Genomic DNA, 8,977 nt, shown 5'->3' on the forward strand with positions numbered 1-8,977 from the left:
TTTTCCAACCCGCGTTCGGACCTCGTCAGGAACCTTATTAGACCAGGTGTTGTGAAAGTTAATTTCGAATCTTGTTTGATGGATTCCTGTGCGCCCGTTTGACCACTTAAAAGTTTTCTATTCCTCAAAATTTGTAAAAGAATAAGTTTTTAAAAACGCGTTAAGTGACATCTACCTATTATTTATAAAAACGCCTTTCTCAACTATTGATGTCGATTCCTTTTTCTTGCCCTTCTTTTAAGGAAGAGTGGGGATCCCAAGTTGTTTGTCATAACCAGAACCGTATCAGGAAAACTCAGAAAACTGGTTATTCATACTTCGTGGGTGGTGGAACCCTACTGAGATTCAAATGTAATGACGGAGTTATGTCTACCTGGCAAAAACATCATCAATCTTGCTTTACCAGCCTAAAGGAAATAAAGGGCAAATACTGACGTTTAATTTGCATTTTTCATCTCACATTGTGAATGAAGATATAACGACTTCATTACGATTTTGTTGAGAAGCAGCACCTTGGAGAGCCCCAGGCCCTCCCTTTCCCTGTGAGCTTAATTGCTCCCTAGTTCTCTCAACTTTCCCCGCAAGGCGGATAGGGTCCCACATTAGAAAGCCTGCCAAGTTTTATAAACTATTACACAATGACTCATTTCCTTCCTTTGAGACTTAAAAGAAAGTTATTTTTTTAACCTCAGGGTCAGCTGCTCGCTAACCACAAATTTTCATACTCTTACCTTTAAGACAGCCTTTCATCTGGACTCAAATCAGTGCCCTTGAATTCCCTTTTTTCACGGCTTCCTTGAAAGTATATTCTCTCGGAGCTCCTTTTCTGTCTCCTTTCATTTCCCACCATCAATCTTTCTCCAGTGTTCTATTTCTTTTCCCTCCATGCTCTCTTCCTTGGAAGTCTTGCCTATTGTCAGGCGTAAATGTCTATGTGTAAGACATACCTATTTTTCTATCCACCTCATTCCTTCAAGTCTCAGAAATGGAATTTCAAGTTGCCTGAATAATGCCATTCAGGCAATAAACGTTTGCCGAGGCAGTCTGCTATATCGGAGACATGGTGCTAGGTGCTGGAGATAGTAAAATGAAACAGACACTCTTCCTATCCTAGAGGAGCTCACAGCTCAGTGAGAAATAAAGTTCCAACAATTATGAGAGAGAAGAGAGAGAGAGAGAGAGAGAGAGAGAGAGAAAGGTGAGATGAGATTAATACTTCCCATGTGCCAGGCACTTTTCTAAGTGCTTTATAAATATGAACTCATTTAATCCTCACAACAATACTAGGAGGCAGACACTATTATTGTCTTCATTTAACAGATGTTATGGTGAAATTGAGGTACACTAATCTGCCAAAAGTCACTCAGCTAATAAATAGCAGAGCAGGATTCAGACTCAGCCAGTTTGGCCCCATTTCTTGTGCTCTTGAGTATTGCACTGTTCTGACTCTGCTACGAGTGCTGTCTCTGAGTCCAACCTGAATTCAAATCTTGGTCTGTCATTGAATATCTCTCGCTTTACGACTCTCTAAGCCCTAGTTTCCTCTTCTATAAAATAGAGTTAATAATAGTACTTGCCTTATATGTTTATTGTAAGGAAGAAAAGGAACTTAGTACACGCTTGGCACTCAGTCTGCATTTAAAAACTGTTAGCCATCATCATCATCGTTATTATTGTTGAGATACGAAACACTATATCTCAGTATTGGACCTGAGGACATCAGAAAAGTTTACAGGGAGGTGGTGACACGAGTTTTGAAGACTTAGCGCTCTCACTGAATAAAAACCGTCTCTTCCTCTGAGATCCTTAATCCTGCTAATGGCATCATTGTTTTCCTAGTTACCCAGGCTCCAAGCTTAAGCCATCCTTTTTTTTTCTATCTAACACTGTTTACTTTAACACAAGCTAAATTAACACAAGTTGGATATTAAAATATCTCTGAGAACAATTTCTACTATTTATATTGTGAAAAATCAAGCAACCACTCTATAATTTGTAAAAATTTCACTTTCAGTTGAATGTTTTCTTCTAATAATTGTCTAAGAATGTCTAATTGGTCAACATTATGTGTTGAGTTTTCTCTTTTTTTTAAATTTATTTATTTATTTTGGGCTGCGTTGGGTCTTCGTTGCTGCGCGTGGGCTTTCTCTAGCTGCGGTGAACAGGGGCTACTGTTCATTGCGGTGCGCAGGCTTCTCATTGCGGTAGCTTCTCTTGTTGTGGAGCACGGGCTCACTGCAGAGCACAGACTCTAGGCACACGGGCTCAGAAGTTGTGGCTTGCGACGTCTAGAGCACAGGCTCAGTAGTTGTGGCGCACAGGCTTAGCTGCTCCGCGGCATGTGGGATCTTCCCGGACCAGGGCCCAAACCCGTGTCCCCTGCATTGGCAGGGGGATTCCTAAGCACTGTGCCACAGGGAAGCCCTTGAGTTTTCTCTTGAACAAAATTTGTATAGAGAGTATAAAACTTTAAATAAGTATGAATAGATATTAAGCTTAAAAATAAATCTGCCCTAAGTCTGTCTTCTGAGGTTTGTACAGAGGCCTAGAAGGTTTGTACAGGGTCAGTAGTGAGGTCCTTGTGGCAGTGTGTTCTTTTTTTTTTTTTAATTGGAGTATAGTTGCTTTACACTGCTGTGTCAGTTTCTGCTGTACAGCAAAGTGAATCAGCCATATGTATACATATATCCCCTCCGTTTGGGATTTGCTTCCCTTTAGGTAACTACAGAGCACTGAGTTTTTTGGTTTTGTTTTGTTTTGGCCGTGCCCTTCAGCATGCGGGATCTTAGTTCCCCATTCAGGGATCGAACCTGTGCCCCCTGCAGTAGAAGAGTGGCGTCCTAACCACTGGACTGCCAGGGGATTCCCCCAAACACAGTAGTAGTTTCTACCTGATTTTTCTCCCCTAGCATTGAGCCTACTCATTCAATGGTAAGTACCATTTCTTGAATGAATAGTGAATGGGTAGATGATCCTGAAAGAAACGGGGACCTCCTAATAGAAATCTACTATCAACAAAAGAACACAGCTATCAGACAAAAAGGAATATGATCACATCCTGCATTTTTTCTGTCCCCTTTGTTTTATGGACTTCCTTATCTGTGGGGAACAGAGTTCATGACAGATGCTTGTACGCTTATAACAGAGATATGAGGGAAAGTTTCCAAGCAGAAGCTAGAATCAGAAACTGTGTGTGAAAACTTTTACAGAGTCATCAAGTTCAGCACACTAATACTGCTGATGCTTGTATTCCATGTAAAGTTCCCAAAGTTATTCTACATTGGAACATTCCTATAAGGAAAATACTCTAACTTCAATGATGAGCACTTTTTTTGGCGGGGGGGTGCTCATCCTGTGGCATGCGGGATCTTAGTTTCCCGATCAGGGATCAAACCCAGATCCACAGCGGTGAAAGTGCCAAGTCTTTACCGCTGGACCAGCAGGGAATTCCCCAATGATGGGTACTTTAATAAATAGCTTTCAGTCATCAAAAATCCATCATTCCGGGCTTCCCTGGTGGCGCAGTGGTTGAGAATCTGCCTGCCAATGCAGTGGACACAGGTTCGAGCCCTGGTCTGAGAAGATCCCACATGCCTCGGAGCAACTAGGCCCGTGAGCCACAACTACTGAGCCTGCGCGTCTGGAGCCTGTGCTCCCAACAAGAGAGGCCACGATAGTGAGAGGCCCACGCACCGCGATGAAGAGTGGCTCCCGCTTGCCGCAACTAGAGAAAGCCCTTGCACAGAAACGAAGACCTAACACAGCCAAAAAAAAAAAAAAAAAAAAAAAAATCCATCATTCCTTCAGCAAACATCTATTAAGTGCACACTTTATACCAGGCATAATGTTAGAAACTGGAAATGCAAAGAGGAGCAAGGAGCTCACAGTCTATCAGGAGAGACAGACAAATAACTAACTGTGATATAACATACATGATATAGCAGCAATTGAAGTAGAAGTCTATGTAAGCCCAGAGAAAAGAGTTATTAATCCTGTTTGGCCTTGCAGGAGGCTTTAAGAAGACATGACATTTGCGATGGGTATTAAGGGATTAATAGAAGTTTGTTCAGAGGAGGAGGCAAAGGCTAATAGAACGGAAATAGTACTAATATCAAACTAAATTCAGATGTTGTCTTCATCACAGTCAGCAAATACATCAACTTAGCCCAAAACTGACTAAAATATTTTGATACAGAATAATCAGGCATTTACGTTGATTTTATCTAGAGTTACCTGTATGCTTCTCTAGGGAAGAAATAAGTTGTGCTTATGCCTTTCTGTAATTTGAACAAGTACAGCATATGTCCAACAAGATCCAGTATAAACAGGTTGTTACCACACAGCCCTAGAAGACGTGAGAAATTCCATATGAGGCGCAGCCTCTAATGCAATTCTGGGTGTCTAAACTGAGCTATTTTTTAGCATCTGTGAAAATGTCTAAACAATTGTTACAAAAATCAGTTCTACTACCAAGACAAAAGAGAGAACAGAGGCAATGATCTAACCGAGTCTCAAAAAGTTACAAGAATTGTCACTGTAGTGACATGACTAAAACAAATGGTTTTTTCCTCCTTTTTCTTCCTTCCTTTTCTAGTTTGAATGAATGCACAGCAATTGTCTAAATTTCCACCAGTGAAAGGTCACCTCATGTTTGCTCATCCAACTTAGATTCCTAGATGAGAGTGTTAAATTAAACCAAGTGTTTTGAAAAACATATTTGCTCATGTCTTTTTCTGCCATATGCTTCCTGTATTAATTTCCTAGAATGGCCATATGCATTACCACAAACCAAGTAGCCTAAAACAACAGAAATTTATTCTCTCATAGTTCTGGAGGACAGCAGTCTGAAATCAAGGTGTCCACAGGGCCATGATATTTCTAAAGGCTCTAGGGAAGAATCCTTCATTCCCTCTACCTAGCTTCTGGTGGTTGTGCAAAATTCTTGGCATTCTTTGGCTTAGGGATACATCACTCCAATGGCCGCCTTCAACTTCACATGGCATTTTTCCTTCTGTGTGTCTGTATCTGCATCCACATTTCCCTCTTCTGATAAGGACACCAGTCATTGGATCAGTGCCCACCTTAATCCAGTATGACTTCATCTTAACTTGCCCATATCTGCAAATGTACTGTTTCCAAATAAGGACATATTCACCTATTCCAGGTGGACATAAATTTGGGGGGAGTACTATTTAACCCAGTACACTTCCCTTACCAATTTGGGGAAGGAAATGTTGCTCTGCATAATAGTGCAAGCAGTTAGCAGCTAAAATTTTGATTTAAAAGTTAATTCTGGGCTCCCCTGGTGGCGCAGTGGTTAAGAATCCGCCTGCCAATGCAGGAGACACGGGTTCGACCCCTGGTCCAGGAAGATCCCACATGCCGAGAAGCAACGAAGCCCATGTGCCACAGCTACTGAGCCTGTGCTCTAGAGCCTGCGAGCCACAACTGCTGAAGCCCGCGTGCCTAGAGCCCGTGCTCCACAGCAAGAGAAGCCACTGCAATGAGAAGCCCGCTCACTGCAACAAAGAGTAGCCCCCATTTGCTGCAACTAGAGAAAGCCCACACGCAGCAACGAAGACCCAACACAGCCAAAAATAAATAAATAAATTTATTTTAAAAATTAAAAATAAAAATAAATAAATAAAAGTTAATTCTGCTTGTCTGCATTCGTTGAGGTGACAGCAGTGAAGTGTAATGATTGTATGTGTCCAGTCAAATAAGTTTTTTGTTTTTCCCTTTTATATAAAAATGAACTCTAATTCTTAAACTATTCTACCAAAGATCTGATTTGAGTGTTGGATGAGAGATTTCTCCTGCACAACCTTTTGGTGACCTGGCATGACCTTGACCATTGTTCTTGAAATACTGATTAGCAGTTTGTCTCCACAGAAACATGTAATTACTTTTGCAGTTTCACTCTGAGTTCCTCAACATAACACTGCGCTTTTACTTGCAAAGCCTGTCAATGTTTCAAATAAAAGTCTTTAAGTAAAAATCTATTCATAATAGATCTTGAGGCTCCCTTTGAAGCTCAGGCAATGTCAGCTTCCTTTAGCTCTGGTAATGATTACATCCACAAGGGGATATGAATGAGACTAAGGCATGTGACATTTTATGCAATCCTTAAGACTCTTGTGACCCACACGAGGCAAAAAGCCTCTTAACTTGTGGGAGTTAAGAATGCCATGGATGGCCAGTCCTGGTGTCTGAGTGATTCCCTGGGTCCAGCACAGGGACCAACTTTCCAGAGCCCTGAAGACAACACCCCAAAATATGGACTCATTTTCCACTCTACCTTCATTGGCCGAGCAGCTGCCAAGAACAAAGGCCACATCTCCCGATACCTGGCAAAAAAAATGCAGTATTGCCTCACGAATTGATTGCTTCTCAGAGGTACCTACCAGTGTATTTGGGGAGAAGCTTCGAGAACAAGTTGAGGAGCGGCTGTCCTTCTATGAGACTGGAGAGATTCCACGAAAGAATCTGGATGTCATGAAGGAGGCAATGGTTCAGGCAGAGGAAGCAGCTGCTGAGGTTACTAGGAAGCTGGAGAAACAGGAGAAGAAACGCTTGAAGAAGGCAAAGAAAAGGCTGGCTGCGATTGCCCTGGCGTCTTCAGAAAACAGCAGTAGGACCCCGGAGGAATGTGAGGAGACAAGTGAAAGACCCAAAAAGAAGAAAAAGCAAAAGCCCCAGGAGGCTCCTCCGGAAAATGGAATGGAAGACCCATCTGTCTCCTCCAAACCCAAAAAAAAGAAATCTTTTTCCAAGGAGGAGCTGGTTAGTAGTGATCTTGAAGAGACAGCTGGCAGTGGAAGTCTTACCAAGAGGAAGAAATCTTTCCCCAAAGAGGAACCAGATAGTGACCCTGAAGAGTCAGGAAACAAGAGGGTCCCCAAGAAAAAGAGGAAATTCTCTTCCAAGGAGAAGCCTCTCAGCAATGGACCTGAAGAGGCTGCTGCCAGCAAGAGTAGCATCTCCAAGAAAAAGAAAAAGATCCGAAAGCTATCCCAGGAAAATCAGAATGGACATTTCCCTAGTAGGGCATAAATTACAGAGATATTTCCCAACCCATCCCCTATAGCCCAATAAAAATAAAAACAAATTCACGAGTCAAAAAAAAAAAAAAAAGAATGCCATGGAAAGAGGCTTCTTAAAGAAATCAAATTGAGAAAACTGGAGATGGGAAGGATTGAGTGTCAGAGAGCAGAGACACCTCTCTGTGACATTAGACCTGAAGTATTTGCCCAGGTAAACAAGAAACTAGCTCAAGATTTCTGAAGTGGAGAATCTAGCAAATGCTTCTGTATTGAGTTTCTAGTGACTTGGAGATAGGAGGTGAGATCTGTAGTAAAGAAATACATGGGAAAATTCCAGTAGGTTCATTGAATCTGGTTGATTTACTGGTCAAGGGATAGATTCACCTTGAACTTTTGTATTCTCACTGCTTATCTTGGTGCATGGCATTCGATATACACTTAATATATTTTTTTTATAAATGAAATTTTAAGAAATAAATAAATTTATTTATTTACTTTTCGCTGTGTTGGGTCTTCGTTGCTGCGCGTGGGCTTTCTCTAGTTGCGGCGAGCGGGGGCTACTGTTCCTTAGGGTGCGTGGGCTTCATTGTGGTGGTTTCTCCTGTTGTAGAGCACGGGCTCTAGGCCCACGGGCTTCAGTAGTTGTGGCATGCTGGTTCAGTAGTTGTGGCTTGTAGGCTCTAGAGTGCAGGCTCAGTAGTTGTGGCACACGGGCTTAGTTGCTCCATGGCGTGTGGCTTAGTTGCTCCATGGCATGTGGGATCTTCCTGGACCAGGGCTCGAACCTGTGTCCCCTGCATTGGCAGGCGGAGTCTTAACCACTGCCCCACCAGAAAGCCCCTACACTTAATATTTTTGAAAGAAAGAAAGCAAAACTGGGAATTTATTTTCTATTCATTTATTTATTTATTTTAACATCTTTATTGGAGTATAATTGCTTTACAATGTTGTGTTAGTTTCTGCTGTATAACAAACTGTATCAGCTATACGTATACATATATCCCCATATCCCCTACCTCTTGAGGCTCCCTCCCACCCTCCGTATCCCACCCCGCTAGGTGGTCACAAAGCACCAAGCTGGTCTCCTTGTGCTATGTGGCTGCTTCCCACTAGCTATCTATTTTACATTTGGTAGTGTATATATGTCCATGCCACTCTCTCACTTAGTCCCAGTTTACCCTTCCCCCTCTCCATGTCCTCAAGTCCATTCTCTACGTCTGTGTCTTTATTCCTGTCCTGCTCCAATGTTCTTCAGAACCTTTTTTTTTTTAGATTCCATATATAAGTGTTAGCATACAGTATTTATTTTTCTCTTTCTGACTTCACTCTGTATGACAGTCTCTAGTTCCATCCACCTCACTACAAATAACTCAATTTCGTTTCTTTTTATGGCTGAGTAATATTCTGTTGTATATATGTGCCACATCTTCTTTGTCCATTCATCTGTCGATGGACACGGGTTGCTTCCATGTCCTGGCTATTGTAAATAGCACTGCAATGAACACTGTGGTACATGACTCTTTTTGAATTATGGTTTTCTCAGGGTATATGCCCGGTAGTGGGATTGCTGTGTCGTATGGTAGTTCTATGTTTAGTTTTTTAAGGAACTTCCATACTGTGGAATTTCTTAACTTGTGACAAACTGGTGCAGGTTATTTGCAATCACGTACTTATTTAAGGCTGGAGATCGCTATGCTTTACACTTCAGTTGTTTTTGTTTTATAAAAGCAGCTTACCAGGCTTTTGTGGTATTTTCAAGGAGGGAGAATGGTGGAGAAGGAAGCCTGCAGGAAACTTGTAGGGAGGATGTATGAGGGAGTCATATTCAGAGGAGAAATTTTTTTTAGGGGAAGCAGAAAGTTATCCAGGAGGGAACCTTCAGTTGGATATTGCCTCGAGCTGTATTCCCATTACAAGTTTCTTTTTGCTTAGAC

General features: G+C 41.9%; 1 pseudogene; it reads left to right on the top strand.

The window, feature by feature from the left end:
• The first annotated feature begins 6,495 nt into the window (after window positions 1–6,495).
• Window positions 6,496–7,053, top strand: LOC136139053 (nucleolar protein 56 pseudogene; annotated as a pseudogene).
• The last annotated feature ends 1,924 nt before the right edge of the window (window positions 7,054–8,977 follow it).

This window comes from Phocoena phocoena, chromosome 19, assembly GCF_963924675.1.
Source record: "Phocoena phocoena chromosome 19, mPhoPho1.1, whole genome shotgun sequence".
In the NCBI taxonomy this organism is placed as follows: Eukaryota; Metazoa; Chordata; class Mammalia; order Artiodactyla; family Phocoenidae; genus Phocoena; species Phocoena phocoena.